Raw genomic sequence first — 22,164 nt, 5'->3', positions numbered from 1 at the left:
TTTAATTTTTTTTTTTCAACATTTATTTATTTTTGGGACAGAGAGAGACAGAGCATGAACGGGGGAGGGGCAGAGAGAGGGAGACACAGAATCAGAAGCAGGCTCCAGGCTCCGAGCCATCAGCCCAGAGCCCGACGCGGGGCTCGAACTCACGGAGCGCGAGATCGTGACCTGGCTGAAGTCGGACGCTTAACCGACTGCGCCACCCAGGCGCCCCTTGTTGGGAGATTTTTGATGACCGATTCAATTTCTTCGCTGGTTATGGGTCTGTTCAAGCTTTCTATTTTCTCCTGATTGAGTTTTGGAAGCGTGTGGGTGTTTAAGAATTGGTCCATTTCTTCCAGGTTGTCCAATTTGTTGGCATATAATTTTTCATAGTATTCCCTGATAATTGCTTGTATCTCTGAGGGATTGGTTGTTATAATTCCATTTTCATTCATGATTTTATCTATTTGGGTCATCTCCCTTTTCTTTTTGAGAAGCCTAGCTAGAGGTTTATCAATTTTGTTTATTTTTTCAAAAAACCAACTCTTAGTTTCGTTGATCTGCTCTACAGTTTTTTTAGATTCTATATTGTTTATTTCTGCTCTGATCTTCATTATTTCTCTTCTTCTGCTGGATTTAGGCTGTCTTTGCTGTTCTGCTTCTATTTCCTTTAGGTGTGCTGTTGGATTTTGTATTTGGGATTTTTCTTGTTTCTTGAGATAGGCCTGGATTGCAATGTATTTTCCTCTCAGGACTGCCTTTGCTGCATCCCAAAGCGTTTGGATTGTTGTATTTTCATTTTCATTTGTTTCCATATATTTTTAAATTTATTCTCTAATTGCCTGGTGACCCATTCATTCTTTAGTAGGGTGTTCTTTAACCTCCATGCTTTTGGAGGTTTTCCAGACTTTTTCCTGTGGTTGATTTCAAGCTTCATAGCATTGTGGTCTGAAAGTATGCATGGTATGATTTCAATTCTTGTATACTTATGAAGGGCTGTTTTGTGACCCAGTATGTGATCTATCTTGGAGAATGTTCCATGTGCACTCGAGGAGAAAGTATATTCTGTTGCTTTGGGATGCAGAGTTCTAAATATATCTGTCAAGTCCATCTGATCCAATGTATCATTCAGGGCCCTTGTTTCTATATTGACCGTGTGTCTAGATGATCTATCCATTTCTGTAAGTGGAGTGTTAAAGTCCCCTGCAATTACCACATTCTTATCAGTAAGGTTGCTTATGTTTGTGAGTAATTGTTTTATATATTTGGGGCTCCTGTATCCGATGCATAGACATTTATAATTGTTAGCTCTTCCTGATGGATAGACCCTGTGATTATTATATAATGCCCTTCTTCATCTCTTGTTACAGCCTTTAATTTAAAGTCTAGTTTGTCTGATATAAGTATGGCTACTCCAGCTTTCTTTTGACTTCCAGTGGCATGATAAATAGTTCTCCATCCCCTCACTCTCAATCTAAAGGTGTCCTCAGGTCTAAAATGAGTCTCTTGTAGACAGCAAATAGATGGGTCTTGTTTTTTTATCCATTCTGATACCCTATGTCTTTTGGTTGGCGCATTTAATCCATTTACATTCAGTGTTATTATAGAAAGATATGGGTTCAGAGTCATTGTGATGTCTGTAGGTTTCATGCTTGTAGTGATGTTTCTGGTACTTTGTCTCACAGGATCCCCCTTAGGATCTGTTGTAGGGCTGGTTTAGTGGTGACGAATTCCTTCAGTTTTTGTTTGTTTGGGAAGACCTTTATCTCTCCTTCTATTCTAAATGACAGACTTGCTGGATAAAGGATTCTCGGCTGCATATTTTTTCTGTTCATCACATTGAAGATCTCCTGCCATTCCTTTCTGGCCTGCCAAGTTTCAGTAGAGAGATGGGTCATGAGTCTTATTGGTCTCCCTTTATATGTTAGAGCATGTTTATCTCTAGCTGCTTTCAGAATTTTCTCTTTATCCTTGTATTTTGCCAGTTTCATTATGATACGTTGTGCAGAAGATCAAGTTAAGTCTGAAGGGAGTTCTCTGTGCCTCTTGGATTTCAATGCCTTTTTCCTTCCCCAGATCCAGGAAGTTCTCAGCTATTATTTCTTCAAGTACACCTTCAGCACCTTTACCTCTCTCTTCCTCCTCTGGAATACCAATTATGCGTATATTATTTTTCTTTAGTGCTTCACTTAGTTCTCTAATTTTCCCCTCATACTCTTGGATTTTTATCTCTTTCTCAACTTCTTCTTTTTCCATAATTTTATCTTCTAGTTCACCTGTTCTCTCCTCTGCCTCTTCAATCCGAGCCCTAGTTGTCTCCATTTTATTTTGCAGCTCGTTGATAGCCTTTTTTAGCTCCTCCTGGCTGTTCCTTAGTCCCTTGATGTCTGTAGCAAGAGATTCTCTGCTGTCCTTTATACTGTTTTCAAGCCCAGCGATTAATTTTATGACTATTATTCTAAATTCACTTTCTGTTATATTGTTTAAATCATTTTTGATCAGTTTGTTAGGTGTTGTTATTTCCTGGATGTTTTTCTGAGGGGAATTCTTCTGTTTCGTCATTTTGGATAGTCCCTGGAGTGGTGCGGACTGTGGGGCACTTTCCCCGTGCTGTCTTGAATAACTTGCGTTGATGGGCGGGGCCGCAGTCAGACCTGATGTCTGCCCCCAGCCCAACGCTGGGGCCAGTCAGACTGGTGTGTGCCTTCTCTTCCCCTCTCCTAGGGGCGGGATTCAGTGTGGTACGGTGTGGCCCGTCTGAGCTACTTGCACACTGCCAGGCTTGTGGTGCTGGGGATCTGGCGTATTAGCTGGGGTGGATCGGCAAGGTGCACAGGGGTGGAAGGGCAGGCTCAGCTTGCTTTTCCTTCAGAGATCCACTTCGGGAGGGGCCCTGCGGCACCAGGAGGGAGTCATACCCGCCGGAGGGATGGATCTGCAGAAGCACAGCTTTGGGTGTTTGCACAGTGCAAGCAAGTTCGCTGGCAGGAACTGGTTCCCTTTGGGATTTTGGCTGGGGGATGGGCGAGGGAGATGGCACTGGCGAGCACCTTTGTTCCCCACCAAGCTGAGCTCTGTCATCCGGGGCTGAACAACTCTCCCTCCCGTTGTCCTCCAGCCCTCCCGTTCTCCGAGCAGAGCTGTTAGCTTATAACCTTCCAGATGTCAAGTCCCGCTTGCTGTCGGAACACACTCCATCTGCCCCCTCCGCTTTTGCCAGCCAGGGCTCTGCCTGGCCCGCGGCCGCCCCTCTGCCCCGGCTCCCTCCCGCCAGGCCGTGGAGTGCGCACCGACTCTCCGCCCTTCCTACCCTCTTCCGTGGGCCTCTCGTCTGTGCTTGGCTCCAGAGACTCCATTCTGCTAGTCTTCTGGCGGTTTTCTGGGTTATTTAGGCAGGTGTAGGTGGAAGCTAAGTGATCAGGAGCATGCGCAGTGAGCCCAGCATCCTCCTAGGCCGCCATCTTCTAATACTATTCCTATTAATGGATATGTTGATAGGTAGGTATTTTACCCATTATCTATTTTTAATTTTAATTTAATTATTATTATTTTTAAATAATCTCTACACCCAACATAGGGCTTGAATTCACAACCCTGAGATCACAAGACATCTGTTCTACCAATTGAGGCAGCCAGATGCTCCCCCATTATTTTTTTTGTTATGAAGTAAATAACCTATGGGAGAGGTTAAATGATGATTAGTGAATTATTCAATAGTGAATTATTGAGTGCTTAGTACATGCAAGTGCTGAGGATAAGGCAGTGAGCAGAACAGACTCTGCACTCATGGGGTTTATATTCTATGAGCAAAAGGGATAATGGTTAATAAATTGATATTTAATATGTGAGATGACAACCAACACTGAAGAGAGATGAAGCAAATAACGGGTCATGAGTGCAAGGGTTGTGAAATTAGTATTTCTTTCAGGGTGGTCAGTGAAGCCCTGTCTAATAAGATGACATTTTAACAAGGATCATAAGAACGTTTGGGGAGCAAGTCATGCATATATCTAAGTGAGGACTATTCCAAGGAAAGCAGTAAATGCAATGACATTAAGGGAGACTATGTTGGGCATATTTGAAGAACAATAAGGAAACCAGCATGACTGAAGTGGTGTGAGCCAATGGAGAATAATAAATGAAGTCATAGAAGTTTCACCTAAACCTACATTTGAGATTTAATTCTTTTTTTAAGGGAAGACTTAAAAAAATTATGTTCTAAGCTTAACCAAAGCCCACATTGTTGCTAAACCAGCAGTGCCCAAAGTAGTCTCAGTAGAGCATTGGTTGTATGGTGTGAGCATTGCATGAAAAACAGTTCCATGGTCAAATAAGTTTGGAAAACATAGGGTTAATGTTAAAGTTAAAAAATTCATTTTAAAAGCTGTTTCTGTGCATCTTTTAATGTGCTAATAAGTTTTGTGAATCTAAGGGGTGCTTGGGTGGCTCAGTCCTGAAGCTTCCAACTTTAGCTCAGGTCATGATCTCATGGCTTGTGGGTTTGAGTCCTACATCAGGCTCTAGCTGACAGATCAAAGCCTGGAGCCTGCTTCAGATTCTGTGTTTCCCTCTCTCTCTGCCTCTCCCCCAGTCATACTCTGTGTCTCTGTCTGTCTGTCTGTCTCTCTCTCTCTGTCTCAAAAATAAATAAACATAATTTTTTTAAATTATGTTTTTTGAATCTCCAACTCATTTGACCCTCCCTTCAAAGATCGTCTTATGGTACTAGTGGTTTTCACGCCATGGTAAATACTCTGTTATCTAATACTACAGGTTAACTATGAGTTAACTAAAAGTTAATAAAAGCATTTCTACAAATGCTGTTTCATAACTTCTCTGTTTACCTTAAGTCAATACCTCTCCCTGCCTGTTTTTATAACGAAGACTATAGTTCTTTTTTTTTTCTTTAAATATTTCTCAAATCCATCCTTTCTTTTCTATTTACGATGCTTAAATCTTTATGTAGGTTTGCATCATGCCTTACTTAGGATGTCACTATCGCCTCCCAACTGGTGGTTCTGCCTCTAGTCTTGCTGTGTCCAAATTCATCATCCTCTCAGTGACAATTTAATTGACATCACAAATCTAACTAGATTATTCACCTACTTAAAATAATTTACTAGCTTCCCATCAAACAGAATAAAATTTAATCTAATTTGCATGGCATATGAAATCTTCCATAATCTGTCTCCTGCCTACATCCAAAAATTTGCCTAAATCTCCCATACTTAGTGCTCTCTAACTTTAAGACCATGTATACTTCCTGAAGCATGCAGTGGACATACAGTTCTTTTGCCTTTGTTCAGTGCTATTACCTCTTCCTGACACAGCCTTCTTTTGGTGAGTAGACTAATTTTTCCACTCTTAAAGGTTTAGAACAGCTATAATTTTCCCCCAAGAACACGTACAAGTTCTTCCTAAGTCAGGTGCACTGATGTATAATTCTGACAAAGCACTTGTAAGAATAAAATAAAAATATATGTTGTATCCACTCTTTAGATCCTATACCTTGTATGTATCTTAAGTGTTTTGCTGTAATAGGATACCAAATAAATGTTGAAATTAAGTCTATTAAGTAGTTGAAAACCTTCTGATAGACAGATTGATCATTTTCTCCTTTTTCTAGTTTAAAATCTGTTTGGATTATAAAATTAAATGTAATATATAAAACTTTTAGAAGAAAACATAAGGGAAAATCTACGGGACCTAACTTGGTGAAGAGTTCTTATACATGACACAAAATCCACAAAATCCATAAAAGAAAAAAAAATCAGTGGAGATCAGTAATTTGGACTTTATAAAACTTAAAACCTTTTGCTTTCCAAAACACAAGCTACATACTAGGAGAAAATATTTGAAAACCACAAATCTGACAAAGTACTTATATCTCAGATATATAAAAACTCTCAAACTCAACAGTAAAAATGCCAACAGTCCAGTTAGAAAATGGCTAAAAGAGACGAAGAAACATGTGACCAAAGAGAATGTACAGATATCAGGTGAGTACATGAAAAGACGTTCAATATCGCAAGCCATCAGGGAAATGCACAAATGAGCTATCACTACTCATGCATCAGAACAGCCAAAATAAAACATAGTGACATACATCAAATGCTGGCAAGGATGTGGAGAAAAATGGAACTTTTATACATTGCTGCTGGGAATGTAAAATGGTACAACCACTCTGGGAAAGAGTTTGACAGTTTATTTAAAAAAAAAAAAAAAAAAAGAAACAGATAAACATACCCTTACTACATGACCGAACCACCACCACACTCCTGAGCATATATCCCAGCAAAATGTACATATTTGTTCATTGCACCTTTATTTGTAATAGCCAAAATTGGAAACAACCAAAATGTCTTGCAATAGGTGAATGGCTAGGGGCCCCTGGGTGGCTCAGTCGGTTAAGCGTCCGACTTTGGCTCAGGTCATGATCTCACAGCTTGTGAGTTCAAGCCCTGCGTCGAGCTCTGTGCTGACGGCTCGGAGCCTGGAGCCTCTTCAGATTCTGTGTCTTTCTGTCTCTCTGTGCCCTCCCTGCTCACACTCTGTCTCTCTCTGTCTCTCAAAAATAAATTAAAAAATTAAAAATAAATAAAATAAATAAGTGAATGGCTAAAGACAGTATGGTATGTCCATTTTGTGCAGGACTACTGAGCAATAAAAAGGTTCCAATTATTGATACACATAACAATTGGATAGATCTCAAGGGCATTAGGTTGAGTGAAAAAAGCCAAACTGAAAAGTTCACTATGATTCCACCTATATAAAGATGAAATTATAGAGTTCAAGAACAAATTAGTGGTTATCAGGATTTGGGATGCTGAAGGAGAGGTTTGGGTGTGACTGTAAAAGAGTGTCATGAGAGAGATCTTTGTGATGATGGGATACTTCCATATCTTGATTGCAGTGTTGGTTACATGAATCTACACATAGGATAAAATGACAGAACTATACATATACATTGTAGTTAGTTTACTGGTTTTGATATTGTGCTATAGTTATGTAAAGTTTTGCAACTTTCTATACATATATAGTTATTTAAAAATTAAAGGTTAGAAAACTATGTTTTTTTTTCTTCTTCTACCTTTCCACCCACCTCTGAGAAAAAAAGTTTGCCTGATACTCCCATGTTCATTGCAGCATTACTTATAATACCCAAGACATGGAAATAACCTAAGTGTCCATCAATGGATGAATGGGTAATTATATACAATGGAATATTAACCACAAAAAGAAGGCAATCCTGCTATTTTTGACAACATGGATGGACCCTGAGAGCATTGTGCTAAGTGAAGTGAGACTGAGAAAAACCAATACCATGTGATCTCACTTACATGTGGAATCTAATACAAAACAAAACAAAAAAAAAAAAAAAACAAAGAAAACCCCAAAACACACACAAAAGGAACAAAAATTGGGACTCATAGATACAAAGCATAGATTGTTGGTTGCCAGAGGTGGGGGATGGGCAAAATGAGTGAAGGTGGTCAAAGGTACACACTTCCATTTGTAAAATAATAAGTCCTGGTAAAAACAAACAAAAAACCTATTTCCCCTCCACACTAAACCTAAGAATTTATTCATGATTTGTTTTTTTTTTAACTTTTTTCCCTTTTCATTGTCCTCCAGAGACTGGTTTCATTGATCATTCATAAAACAATTCATCTTCTCTTATTAAAGATATATATCTATGTTAAAACGTGTAGCTCTAGGTCATTTAATTGCTCTATACTATTTCATTATATAAACATTCTACCATCTTTTAATTTATTCATTTTCCAATATTTCATTATAAAAATAGTGCTGCAAATTACATTTTTGTATATGCCCCTTTATGCACATGTGTGAGTTTTCTGGGTTATATATGTAGAAGTGGAATTACTGTGATATAGACTATGTACAGCTTTGATTTTATAACATATTAATTTTTTCTAGCTGGTCATACCAGTTTACACCAGTAGTGCGTAAGAGATTTCCTGTTTTACATTCTTGCAAACTTTTGGGATTTCTTTACTTTTTCCCTTCCCACTCCCTCTATATAGAACCTGCTATGAAGTCCAACAGGTTTTACTTCTATAATATAAATTAGAAAAACATTTTTTTTAGTGTTTATTTTTGAGAGAGAGAGAGAGCATGAGCAGGGGAGGAGCAGAAACAGAGGGAGACACAGAATCCGAAGCAGGCTTCAGGCTCTGAGCTGCCAGCACAGAGCCTGACTTCGGACTCAAACTCACGAGCGGTCAAACTCACGAGCGTGAGATCATGACCTGAGCCAAAGTTGGACGCTTAACCAACAGCCACCCAGGTGACCCTATAATTTTTTTATTTCTTGCTCTACTTTGACTGCCTAATGGAAAAAAAAATTGATTATTCTTGTCTTTCATACTCATCTTTGTATTTCTGATTCTACTCCCACAACCTGTTGCCTAAACTATTGCAACAGACTGAACATTTCAGTATCCCTATTGGAACTCTCTTCCTGTCCCCATCCATCCTACTTAACACTGCCAGATCAATATTTCTAATGCAGGTGGCTTACCACTGTTTGCAGCATTAAATTTAAGTACTTAATATAGTATTCAAGGTTGTCTCCAATAAGGTCATAAACTACCTTTTCAGCCATATCTCCCACTATTTTCTACATATGCCATATATACTAGCCATAGTAGATTACATTCATTCATTGATTGATTAATTCATTCAAACAGGTATTTAATGCTCTTACAGGACTATACAGTTATATTAACACTTGAGTTCTATGGGTGTTACTGTCATAAAATGAACAACTCATGATTCTTTTTTTTTAAGTTTCTTTATTTATTTTGAGAGAGAGTGTGTGTGCACTGACAAGAGAGGAACAGAAAAAGAGGGAGAGAGAGAGAGAATCCCAAGCAAGAGAGGGAGAGAGAGAGAATCCCAAGCAGGCTCTGTGCTGTCAGCACAGAACCCAACACAGAGCTTCAGTTCACAAACCGTGAGATCATGACCTGAGTGGAAATCAAGAGTTGGGCACTTAACTGACCCAACCACCCAGGCACCTTAGATTCTGGTTAGGGAGCGTACAAGCTGCCTCAAGCTGTTCTTCAAATATACCCAGACCTTTTCAGCTTCTGCTTCTCAGCATATGTCTTCTCTCCACTGAAGATGCCATTTTTTCAGGGCACCTAGGTGGCTCAGTCGGTTGAGTGACCGACTTTGGCTCAGGTCATGATCTCACAGTTCGTGAGTTCCAGCCCTGCATCGGGCTCTGTGCTGATAGCTCAGAGCCTGGAGCCTGCTTCAGATTCTATGTCTCCCTCTCTCTCTGCCCCTTCCCCGCTCATGCTGTGTCTCTGTCTCTCAAAAATGAATAAACGTTAAAAAAAATTTTTTTTTAAATGATGCCATTTTTTCTAGTTCCTCCAACACAGCCACCTTTGCCTTTCAAAATCCTACACACTTTTCAAAGTCTGCTTCAGATGTCACCTTTCATGAAGCCTTTTCCGAGGTCCTCAGTTAATTATGTTTCCATAGTTACATTGCTTTTATGGCACTTGTTATATCCCATATATTTGTCTTAACCCTTCCAAGGTGATCAGTAGAATATTTGGTCCATTCATCTATGTTGCCCTTGTAGCACTTCACATAATGTCTCGTATAATGGTAGGCATACTATTAACTAAAATAATTAAATTAAAGATCTCATATTAGTGAAATCTAGCTGCGCCAGTTAGAACAATTTGGGGAAAGATCAATTTGAGTAACAAAAAAATGCTTTATTATGTAATTCAATCTAGTGTTCTTAGTTTAAAACACCAAAGAATAAAGTAAACAGATTTCTCTATAGTATAGTGATCTTTAAGATTTTACTTTGATGAACAGCAAATTTTATTTGTGATCAGTATAACAGTTGTTTAGTTTGTTTTTAGGCTCTCAAGTAGTTTCTTTAAGTCAGAGTTTTTCAAACTGTATCTGAAGAAACATATGAGGTAGTTCTGTTGAGATGCCTTGGCTACTGCTGGGTGCCTCCTTGGCCCCAAAGAGTAGGCCTTCGTTTATTTTTTACTCTGTGGGGCTTCCTCACAAGATTCTATTTAAGAAATAATTCTTCTGTTGAAAAATTTAAAATAATTGCTAAGGATATGTAAATACTGCTGTTTTACCATTTATTTAATATTTTCTAAGATCTTACATAAAAGATATTATTCTTGCCCCCTTATCCTTTTATTACCACAAATGTCAAATCAGTCAATAGGAGTATGAAACTTATTTTTTTATATTAAATATAATTTATTGTCTAATTAGTTTCCATATGAGTATGAAACTTCAAGTCATTAAGCAAATGCTAGGTAATGGACTTTGAGTATGACAAGTAAATTGTTCATCCTCTGAATGTTCTGCATTTTACTGTGGATTTTTGAGGAGTTGTTAGAATATCAGAAGTCACTGGAATTGGTATACAAATTCTTAGGTAGGCTGAAGAATTTTCTAGACCATGGCTTCTTCACTTTTAAGGTACATAAGATTCTGATTCAGTAGGTTTGGGTGGGGGCTTGAGAATCTTCATTTCTAAGAAGCAGCTGGAATGTTGGTCATCTGCAGACCACACTTTTAGTAGCAAGGAGCTAGATGACCTTCCAAATCCCATCACTACATTTTAGGATTGTATCCTTTGCCCCTTTGCCTGAGTGAAAGTAGGTTTTCAGTATTGCCATAAATATTTGTTTCAACTGTCTATTTCCCTATGGTCGTCTTCATATTTTGTCATTTTAATAGAAATTTCTGGGTTTTTTAAAGAAATACTTTGATTGTGGATTAATGATTGTTTTGTGATTATGTGTTTCTTTGCTTAAAATCATCCTTCATGGTTTTTAAAATAGTCTGGAGAACTCTCTATCAGTACCAACTTTCAGACAGTTTAAATTATAAGGAATATTCAGTTTACTTTTACAACAGATATTGAAGGATATTGTTTGAGGTTAGATATTAAGGTACTACAAAAATAAAAACAGAGAACTTAATTTTGTTTGACTAAGGCTGTTTTAATTGGTATAAGTATTGCTATTTTTAAAAGTTGTTATTATCATGAATTAGTAGCAGTTATATACCACAGCAGGTTAGTCTGTTCATTTTATTTGTAGCACACATGAATTGAAAAACCTAATTGTGTAAACAGTCAACCAATAGGACAGTCATTTAGTTAAATAGCTTATACTAAACAAAATTAATTATGAGGGACATTAGTGCTTTTTTAAAAAAGATATATAATATCAAGTACGTTCATAGTCTTTTGGGCCTTTACAGAAATATGTAATAACTAAATCATAAATTAAAATAATAAATTTTTAAGAAAATTGTCAGAATTATTTACTTTTGATTAATGGAAATTGGTGATTAACTTTGTAGACCAGGACAGCAGAGCATTTTTGGGGAGAAAAATTATGATTTTAATCTAAAAGCATTAGACTAATTTGCATGTTGATAGTTATTCTATCAGCCCCACATTATTTCACTTAATAACTCTCAGTAGTAGAAATTGCTGGAGGATTTATATTATTACAAAAATGACTTTAAAATATATTCTTTTTTAAATTTCTTATTACATAAGCAAGCACTAATATTGCTCTAAAAATTGTTATGTGGAATTTTATGTCAAGTCTTGATAAAAGTTTTTTTTCAGATCTGATCCAACTATTTTGTATAGAAATAAACCTCCTTTGTTTCTTCTGGTAGCATCCATTGATTTTTTTTTTCGTAAGGTACATTAATAGTGCTGATAGAAGCAGAACAATTGGAATTTACATTAAAAATAAATGTGATGAATAAAAAGCATTACACTATGATATTATAGTCTTGATTTTGCTTTACCAAAGTTCTGAAATCTAAAGGACAAAAATACTGACAAGGTCAAGAAGAAAATGAAAGAAAGAACAAACGATGCAAAAAGAAAATGACACTGAGGTCTTGGTTTAATACATATGTATTCCAGGTTGATGGTTGATTTCATTAGCAAATCTCATTGTTATGCAATGTCTGTTCTTCTGCAGCAAAATGAATATTGTATTCTCACTGGCTCTGCGTGTATCTATTATGTGGCAATAAATGAAAAAATATATATTTGTAGCTTCCTTTGGTTTCTTCTTTCCAGTTTGCTTTTTAGGAAAAGAGAGAAAATTGGATTATATTCTTTCTTTTGTTGTTTAGTTGGTTTGAAAGCTTTTTGATTTATTTTAGACATGTTTTCTACTTTTGTTCTTTGAGGTAAACAATTATAAGGCGGTTAATATTGTGACCATTTTAATTATCCTATAACTCTTTAAATGACTAGAATATAATCTTGATTGATTTAAGCTGCTAATTGACATGAGCTTCTTAAGCATATGCTTTCTAACATTTTTAAATGTTAGAAGTGCTTTTTATTATCGCAAGAAAAATGTTAAGCAAGTGTACACATTATGCCAAATGTAAATACCGCTACCTTTTGCAATAGCGAAAATTGAACATTGAGATTAACTATATACTTAGATTGAATTTTCATAAAAGAGGAAATTCAGATATAACACATTTTAGTGGCTACACATTGAAAAAGTTCATTTAATAAGGGAGTAGGCTGCCTAACTCTTTGGGTTATGTATATGAGTTCAAATATGGACCAAACTATATTAGACACAGTTGTTATTTAATTTTGGTCATTTTTAGGTCTGACAATTTTATCAAATCTGTTTGATTTTTGGCAGTGTTCTCAAAAGTTGTTCTTACAACTAAAATTCCTTAGACCATCTTGAAAGTAGAAAAGCCTAAGGTTTGATTTAATATGGGTTGACTGTGTACACCATTTAGAAATTACCTATATAGTAAAAAATGGCCTCTGGCTCACCTGATGCAATCTTAATAAATATCTTGGTCATGTTGGACAAACGAGCTGTTATAAATATGTACAGCAGTTTATTAATGCGTAAGTTAATTTGTACTTAAGGTGTTTGCATCTTATGATTCACAGTGAGTAATATAGAATAAGGAATTTCCAAATTTAGTAAAGGTGATTCCTAAAATAATTCGAGAATAATATAGAGCTAAATCAAGTAGAGAAAGAAGGTTTCATGGGACCAAATAGGCTGTGAGAGAGGAGAATGCTGAAAGTGATAAGGTCTAAGCTGATAATGAGGTGGAAAAGCAATGGGAAACAGAACATAAATTTGGCATCTTGGGGAGACTGAGAAGCAACCAACTCAGCTGTAATGGAAGATGTGATTTGCTACTACTTATTTGCCACATGTGAAAATCAGATTGTAACATTGTTAAATTTCAGTGGTATTCAGTCCAGATATGTGGTATTTTGAGATACTACCATTGCCAACTTTGTTTTTCTTGTATAATAAAATGAGAGATAGGAATTCTGTTTGTACTAATTTCACTACTGTCTTCCATTCCTCCCCCAACCAAGAATATTAAAAGCAAATGCTGTAAACGCACTCAAAAATCATGCTCTAAAATGAATCTAAACTGGTGCAGACTGAATGACAACTTAGGAATCTAGAAACCCTAAGTCAGATTTCTTTACCCTAGTTGGAAATACCAAACTAAGGAGCAATAAAAGTCATCATAGATTGGGCTCTCAGGCTGTTGGATTGAGCAGGATTATGAAAAGTCACTAACAAAGAAGAGAGGAACTATTGTAAGTAAAAAAAAGAGAAGTTCCCTTTTAAGTATTTAGATTTACCTAACTACCAGTGTCTTCCCTTGTCTGATGTGGAACCACAGTTAGAGCTTGCATGCCCTGTTTTTACTTGCTCATTCAGTAAAAGAACCTGAATTTAGAAAATAAAGTATGAATTTGGAACATGAGAGTAGACTGTGAATTTAACAAGAGATCCTTGGGGATGGTTAGTGTTTGTTTAAAAAAAAAAAAAAACAGATTAGACAAATTACAGAAGCTTTCCTAGCAAGATGGCTTATTTTCTGGGTAACTTTTCATTGTGTTATGACCTGAGCTTGTGCTAAGGAAATGTTAAAAGAAACTTTCATATGAAGTTTGTTATTTAATTTCTGTAAAGATGCTGTGGGAAAAAATTTTGAATTGTCCAGTGTTACTTTATTAAAACGTATAAAAGAAATTTCTCTCAATTCGGAGTGCTAGGAAAAGCCTTGGTGCTGGTTTGTAACACATCTTACAGAGAATTAAAATTTTATAATTTGATCTTGTTTCCCACTTTACTTCCATAGCTAGGAAGCTCAGAGCTGAACCACCCACATCTTAGAACTGTGTAAGGCAACTGTGATAGGTGTTTCTGTGTTTCAAGTTTACCTTGTGTTTCATCTTCCTTCCTCTTATTTTTCCCTTTATTCATGTTAATTTATATTTTGAAAGCATCTGTTCTACTACTCATATTTCTGTAAGTCACATTAAATTATTTTGGAATAAAATGGGATATAAATAACCAATAAAAGCTTATTTATTGCCAGCAGAAGACAAGCAAATAAAAGCAGGAACCTTTCTCCCTGGTGTCCCCTCCCCTGTCTCCTCTTTTCTTTCTGTATAAATTTCTTAAGTCATGGATGACTAATCTCCTGTGTGGTTTCTTAGACTTGCCAGGGGGGCAGGGGAATCTTTTCTGAAGCTTTTTGCCTGTACAGGGCAACCAGGTATAGCTCATTGTGCTAAGTGTGCCTACACAAGAGTGCCTGACTTGAGAGAAACAAGTAAGGCTGAAATACATCCTAGAGGAGGAAAGGGTGCCTTTTTCTCATATGTGAGCTCAGAGGGGTCTTTTTGTAGCTCACAGAGGACCACATATATTACCCTGGTTTTTGCCCCAGCCCTTTCAGCTGAATTGTAAATTCTTAATACCAAAACTTGCTGCTTGTTGGTAAAAGCCATCTTGAATGAAACAAAATTTCAAATTTATCTTCGTTACCTTTATATTTTTATTTCATTGTCCTCTAAATTTGACTTATTATAGAAAGCTAAGATAGTCGTGGATCTTTGAAATAACTGAACTGATAATTTTCAAATTTAAACTTTACTTTTGTTTTGGTATATGAATCACAGTCAAAGCTACATATTTAATTATGAATTATATATTAAATTTTCTATAAAGGGAATAAGTAAGGGCTTTGTTTTGTTTTTCAGGTAACTGTAGAATATTTGAATTATTTCATTTGACCAAGAAATTCAGCTGGACTTGTTAACTCCTTAGTCATAGTTTTCTGAAAATTTGCTGTCTATTTCATGTGTCATTGTAGTAAAGGTGGTGATTAGCGACTTGTGTTAATGTTTAATATTGAATACACACTCCTTTCCAATGACACATATTGTTTGTAAATGAGACCCATTCTGAGTTTCTGTACTCTCGGCACAATTTTCTATACTTGGGTGTTCTGTTATTAATTTATTTTGTTTTCTATTTCAGTACATTAGAATTTTATTTGCAAATAGAGTAAATATGATTTAAATAATATAATTTAATGCCGTGATATGATTATATTGTTGTAAAAGGGTCATTAAGAGCTTTTTGCCTTAAAATCAAAGCAGTCTATGTTCTTAGTAGTTAGGAAATAGATGCATGCATGGCCTTGGTATAAATAGAATTAAGATAAATGCAATTTTGTAGATTAAGAAAAAAATCGCCTAAATATTTTTAAAGTAGTGAATTAGTTTATCACGTTGACAGAGTATGTGTTTGTTTGTTTTATACCCTTAGGTAATTTAAACCAACCCTCGTTCACCTATACTAGAAATTTCAGGCAGGGAAAAAAACAGCAGTTTTGGGGGGAAAAAAACTAGGGACAAGAAAACTTAGTCTTCAAGCTAACAATATTTTTTTTTGAGATGCTCACAGATAAATATTTTCAGTTTTGTTTTCTTTTTGAAATATGAATTTTAAAGGATGCTGGGAATAGCTTCGAGTTGTGTAAACTTTTTGATTCAGATAATTGAGATAGTTTTTTTTTCAAAGACTGCCACATAAATTATAAAGTAATATTTTTGTAGGAGCTTGTCCTGATAAAAATAGGTTTATGCTTTGACTAAAATTTAATTATAACTCAGAAACTTCTTTTATCTACTTTCTTGAAGCAGTTGAAATTTAAAGACTTTTCTTTATATTTAGCAGGTGTTTGAACAGTTATTCTTAGTTGCTGGTTTTTTTTTTTTAATATACCTTGTTAGCATTGCCTTGTCTTTTACAATTTACTTGCCAGAAGTAATTTTCAAAACCTACTTAAACAGATTCATTTTCAAGCATTCCTTATTATAAACTGTGCCTATGCATGTCAGGAATAAACCCTCCTTAGAAAAAGGAAGAAGGAACTCTTTATTGTCTGTTTTGACGTTAATAAAATTAAGAAAAGAGCGATTACTTGAGACATCCACCTTACCTGGCTTAGTTTTGTCACGTGAGCATTCACGTTTACTGGTGATCTAAGTGCTCCACCTGCCTTTCAGTTTGTTTACCAGGAAATCAAGATGTGTAAACTGCAGGAAGTACTATTTGACCCTCTCCGACAGTATCTCATTACAATAATTGCTAATCTCTGAATAAGACAGCCATGTTTTGTGAGTAACTGAGGGAGAGAGGTTGTGTTAGGTAGATTTTAGGTGTTTCAACAAATAGAGCATTGTAAATGCTTACTTGGATTATGTTTTCATGATAGCTTTTGATTAAAAGACATGTGGTGACCTTTGGGGTCAGCAAAGCTAGGACACAATAGTAGGTATTCTTTCATTCCTTTTAACTGAAAAATACCACGGCTTGTTGTTTTGGAGTGCTGTCACTGCTCTGAATCGAAAGGATAATGGCTACTTCCTGATTAAACCCACTCTCCACAGTAAGCTGTTAATGTTATACTGTATGTCTTTTTCTCTTGTAAATGCAGTAGTATTTGGTGTTTTCTTTACTTTTTAGCATTGTCTTTTCATAGATATATGTGTTATAAATATATCTTGAAGTTTAAGTTTACAATTAGAGTTGAAACTAGTGTTTTAAGTTTGGAGAATTGTTTTTTAAATGAAGAGTATTTCTGTGTGGTCTCATATACTCATTGTAGATTTTGGCTCAAGAAATTGGTTTTTTAAAAAGACATTGAAATGATAAATTATATTCGACTGCCACTTTCTTGGCTCTCTAAGGAAAAATTTAAAAACAACTTATGTGGTAAATCAGGTTTTTTCAGGGAATATTTGGATAAATTAATTTTACTTTTGTTTACTAGATTTCATAAATCTGTTTACATTTGTCATAATTATTGTTGATAATTGTTTTAATTATTAAATTATTGTTTTTAGATTAGTTAAGAGACCCTTGTGATGTAAAAACTATATTAAGTACTCGGAATATAAGAAGGGAATAATGAGCTTCTTAGTTTTAATCCTAAAGCTGGCAGTCACTCCATCTGTGTTCTTGGGACAATCATCTAAACTGCTTACCTCAGTTTTCTTGTCTACTGCCCATATGAGTGTTTAGTAAAATGTGTATGTTTGTTTATTTCTTTGTGTCAGTACAAACTATAAAGAAAATTAGTTTTCACAAGTATTTTATAAAATGGAGAACTGACTCTGGAGATAGAGTAGGAAAACATTTAGGAGTCACAGTAGGCAGGGAAATAATAGAAAAATTATTTCTATTATAAAACAATAGAAACATTTTTATTATAAAATAAGAGAAAATAAGGTTTAAAATAAACACCATAAAATTGGTCTTTTAATTTGGACTGAATTGTTAGTTTTGCTCAGTTCTTAATATAACATTACCAAAAGATTATATTTATTGTTGGATACATGACTAAAATGAGAAGTGAAAACCTTGGAGGTGATTTAGTAAAGAGTCACAAATGTACTTAAATCTTTTTCTCAAAAGTCTCATATCTGGAAATGAGATTATTCAGACTAGAAGGAAGAATGTGCATATATATTAAAGGCCTATAAGCATAGTTTATCTAAATAGTAAGATATTTGATTAGAAAAAAAAATTTTTAATGTTAATTTATTTTCAAGAGAGAGAGACAGAGACAGAGCATGAGCAGGGAAGGGACAGAGAGAGAGGGAGACACGGAATTAGAAGCAGGCTCCAGGCTCCGAACTGTCAGCACAGAGCCCAATGCAGGACTCGAACCCATGAACCATGAGATCATGACCTGAGCTGACGGCAGCTGCTTAACTGACTGAGCCAACCAGGCACCCCAAGTTGTTTTATTTTTAAACTCTAGTAGTAGGTATCCTGGCCATTTAAAAGAAAACATTATGAAATTATTAAACATTAAAGGCAATTATTGAATATAGTTTAGAACCTAACATCTAGAAATACTTAAAAATATTCTGCGATAATATAAATATAATTCTACTTTTGTTGAATTAATGTATTTTCCAAAATGCTTATCAAAATTATTTTAGGTAACTCAATAATTTTTAATATATATTATTGGTGCTTTCTAGGAGATTCTAAAGATTATATTTAGTGAATATTTTAGCTTAGTCAAGTTATTGAAATAGGACTTATAATAGTTCCTCTATTTAATTTGTAATAACAAGTAATAGATTTCAATTATTGACTGCTTAATATGTAACAATCACTGAGCTAATTCTGTTGTAGGAGATAGAAACATTTACCTTTACTCTTTTAGAGTTCTTTTTGTCTGGGCCTGAAAATTAAATGGACTCAAAATAGATCAACAGGACAAAAGCATACACGTGTATTTAATAAAAGTTTTGTGTGACATGGGAGACTGCATAAGAAATGATGACCCAAAGAAATGGCAAAACCTACTTGTTTTATATGAAGTTGAACAAAGAGAGGCAATTGTGGAAAAGTGACTAACCTATGTGCAGAGGCCAAAGGGAGAGAATAATTATTTTTAACAAAGTCTGTTTGTGTAGGATTAATTTAGTCTCAACTTTTTGTCCTTGATGATAAGAGTGCTACTTTCCTTCTGGTATAGGGAGGACATCTTTCATATAAGAATTTCAGTTTTTGCTTTTAAGAAAAAGAAGGAAGGTCATCTGCTTTCCTTATATTTACTGTTTTTCAAGTGCCTTTAACTCAGAATAGTCAATATGCTAGTGTTGCATGTTCTGAACTCCTTCACTATTACCTGTATTTTATATTCATTATAATCACTTGAGGTTTAGATACCATCATTACTCCTATTTGTACGGATAAGGAAATAGTGGTAGGGAATTTAAATAATTTGAACAGTGTTCCTTAGCCAGTAAGGGCCAGATTCAGACCAAAAACAGTAACAGAATCCAGAATCCAGAACTCAGTCTTTGGTGTCATGCCTTTAAGCATTGTGTTTATATTTTGGAGATAATAAGGTGCTTACACGTTGATTTAGATAGTTTTTTTTTTCCCATCAATTTATTAAATAATGCAGAGTACTTACTAAGTGTCAGGCACTATAAGGAAGTACTAGCAACAATAATGGAAAACAAAATAAAATTCTTTGTTTCAAGAAACAGTTTAGTTGAAGCGGCAGAAAATTAACAGGCTATTACATATTACAGTACAATGTGATAACATATAATACAAGTCAGTGCAGGATGCAGGCAACACAAGAAGTATCTAATGTATTCTTTTTTTTTCTTAATATTTGTTTATTTTTGAGAGAGAGAGAGTGTGCGAGAGTGGGGGGAGGGGCAGAGAGCAAGGAATACAGAGGATCTTGCTACAGGTCTCAAACTGACAAACTGTGAGATCATGACCTGAGCTGAAGTTGGATGCTTAATTGACTGAGCCATCCAGGCATCCCTCTAATGTATTCCTTTATTCACATATTTAATTTGCATTTGGTGTGCTGTTCTAGGTACATGGGATATATCAGTAAATAAAACTTTCAAAGCTCTCTGTTCTTGTGGAACATATAGTGGGGTAGATAGAAACAATAAGCATGATAAATAAAGTGTATAGCATGTTTAAAAGTGACAAGTGTTATGGAAGATAGAAAAAGTAGAGCAGAATAAGGCTTTGGTGGTGATGGGTAGCAGAGGCTGAAGAGGGATTTACAGAGAAGGTGATATTTAACCAAAAACCAAGGAATTGGTTAGCTATGTGGAAATCTTTAGGAAGAGCCTCCCAGGTAGAGGGCTTGAGGCAGGAATATATGTCAATTGTTCAGAGTAACGAACAGAAACCATTGTGATTAGAGCAGAGTGAGGGGGGAAGGAGAGTAGGTAATGGGTAGAAGGGTCATTTCATATAGGACTTTACAGACCACTACAACGACTTTGAGGAGCCATTGCAGGGCTATCAGTAAATCTGTCTTATATTTTTAAAGGATCACTCCAGTTGCTGTTTTGAGACTAGTGGCATTGACCACTAGTTAGAAGGCTAATAGAATAATCTGACTGAAGTTGGTAGCAAATTCTGGATGTTTTTAAGGTACAAGCAAAAAGGTCTTTCAGTGGATTGGGTGTGGGATATGAGAAAAAGAAGACAAATGTCTCTAAGGTTTTTGGCTGAGCAACTTAGAAGGATGGTGTTGCCATTGGCTGTGAGATGGGGAAGGTATTCAAATGGAACAAGTCTGGGATAGAGATGGGCATTCAGGACTTCGGTTTGGGATGTGATAGATTTTTAAGTGTCTGGAAGATATGCAAGTAGAGATTGTGGGAAGGCTTTCCAGAAGAGATACTATCTAAACTGAGGCTAAAGAATGAATTGGACTTACCTGGTCAAAGAGGTGCCTTATGATGAGATTTGAGAGCATTCTTCATACACTTAAATGAATCTTGGCATTTTCTACTTTATGTATTTACAAACTCCAGAGTAACATCTAAAAAGTTATAATGTTTGGGACGCCTGGGTGGCTCAGTCAGTTAAGTGTCTGACTTTGGTTAAGTGTCTGACTTTGGCTCAGGTCACTATCTCCCAGTTCAGGAGTTCGAGCCCCGCATCAGGCTCTATGCTGTCAGCTCAGAGCCTGGAACCTGCTTTGGATTCTGTATCTCCCTTTCTCTCTGCCCCTCCCCCACTATCGCGCGCATGCTCTCTCTCTCTCCCAAAAATAAATAAACATTAAAAAAATTTAAAAAGTTATAATATTTTGGAAAGCAATAAAATTGTTTATTTCAAAGAACAATTTATTCTGGATAGTTAAATTTTCAGAGTATTTCAGTGGCTACTATATTAGTCAGTTGTACTGGGTGCTATTACATATGTTAATTCTCAGTATAGTGCCATAAAATAAATATTATCCCACTTTACACTTGGAGAAACTGAGTCTGAGGGAGATTCTAATTGCCTGAGGTCGTTGATATATTAAGTGATGGGTCTGGGTTCAAATCTAAATCTTTAGATTCTATTGCCTATGCTCATTTAAAAAAAGTCTGATATATTAAACTTCAAACATTTGTTTAAGGTTTCATGGAGTTGTCTTTTTTTGTTACCCTGTATTGTAACATAGGGATACCCTTGGGACATAAGGCTTATAGATTCTCCATCATAGAATTAAAGCCATTTGTTGATGCTGTTTTGGGGGGTTTTGTTTTGTTTTTCTTTTTAATTTCTGCACGACTTTCATACAACTACCTACTACTGACGGTCCCTCCACCCTCAGCCCTGTCCCCCTGCGTAGTGTTTAATACACACTTAGAAAAATTACAGCTGCTATCATTATCATCTTTATCCCTCTTTCTAATATGCTGTGACCTTGAAATCACAATCCAAGTTTGTTGGAGTCATGTGTAAATTATAAAACCTCAGAGATTAAGGGCATGAGGACTTTTTAATTAATATAGAATGAGTTTAACTCATGTATTTTATCTGATGGAAACCTATTTTTGTTTCCTTCCCTTTATTGGCTGTTTTATGGGGAAGTGATTTGATAAATAGCTGTGTTTCTGACTGGAAAAGCAATATTCTCTGAGATGTCAGTGGATATTTTCACTGTAAAAGTGAATATAAGTCATTCTACTTCAGTAAAGAATAGAAACATACTTGTTCATTGGAACAGATTTACTTTTGAGGTACTGATGCTATACTTTAAAAGCTTAAACATTTGCCTTTAGATCAAAATATAATTTATATAATTTATGATATGTTTTTAAAAGCACACTTAAGAGAAGGTTATTCAGACATTCTGTAGAAAAGAAATATTTTAACAAAAGCATTTTGCACATTTTTAAAAGTACCAATTAAAAACTCCACTGTGGATTAAAATTGTCTGTATGCCTAACAGGTTATTTTAAGCATATACTAAAGA

General features: G+C 35.6%; 1 protein-coding gene across 4 annotated transcripts in view; it reads left to right on the top strand.

The window, feature by feature from the left end:
- Positions 1 to 22,164, top strand: part of BAZ2B (bromodomain adjacent to zinc finger domain 2B) — a 438,023-nt gene that overhangs the window by 234,411 nt on the left and 181,448 nt on the right. The window contains exon 1 of one of the 4 annotated variants that reach the window (XM_040476374.1): positions 16,686 to 16,797. The exons of the other annotated variants lie outside the window; for them this stretch is intronic. The gene's annotated coding sequence lies outside the window, so the exon portion shown is untranslated. Of the gene's footprint in view, positions 1 to 16,685; positions 16,798 to 22,164 lie in introns of those variants that run through there. 4 annotated transcript variants of the gene reach the window in all.

The sequence above is a fragment of the Herpailurus yagouaroundi genome, unplaced genomic scaffold (assembly GCF_014898765.1).
Source record: "Herpailurus yagouaroundi ecotype Mexico unplaced genomic scaffold, PumYag 140, whole genome shotgun sequence".
Taxonomy (NCBI): Eukaryota; Metazoa; Chordata; class Mammalia; order Carnivora; family Felidae; genus Herpailurus; species Herpailurus yagouaroundi.
The sequence above is the reverse complement of the archived record's forward strand: the minus strand, read 5'-3'. Positions and strand labels throughout refer to the sequence as shown.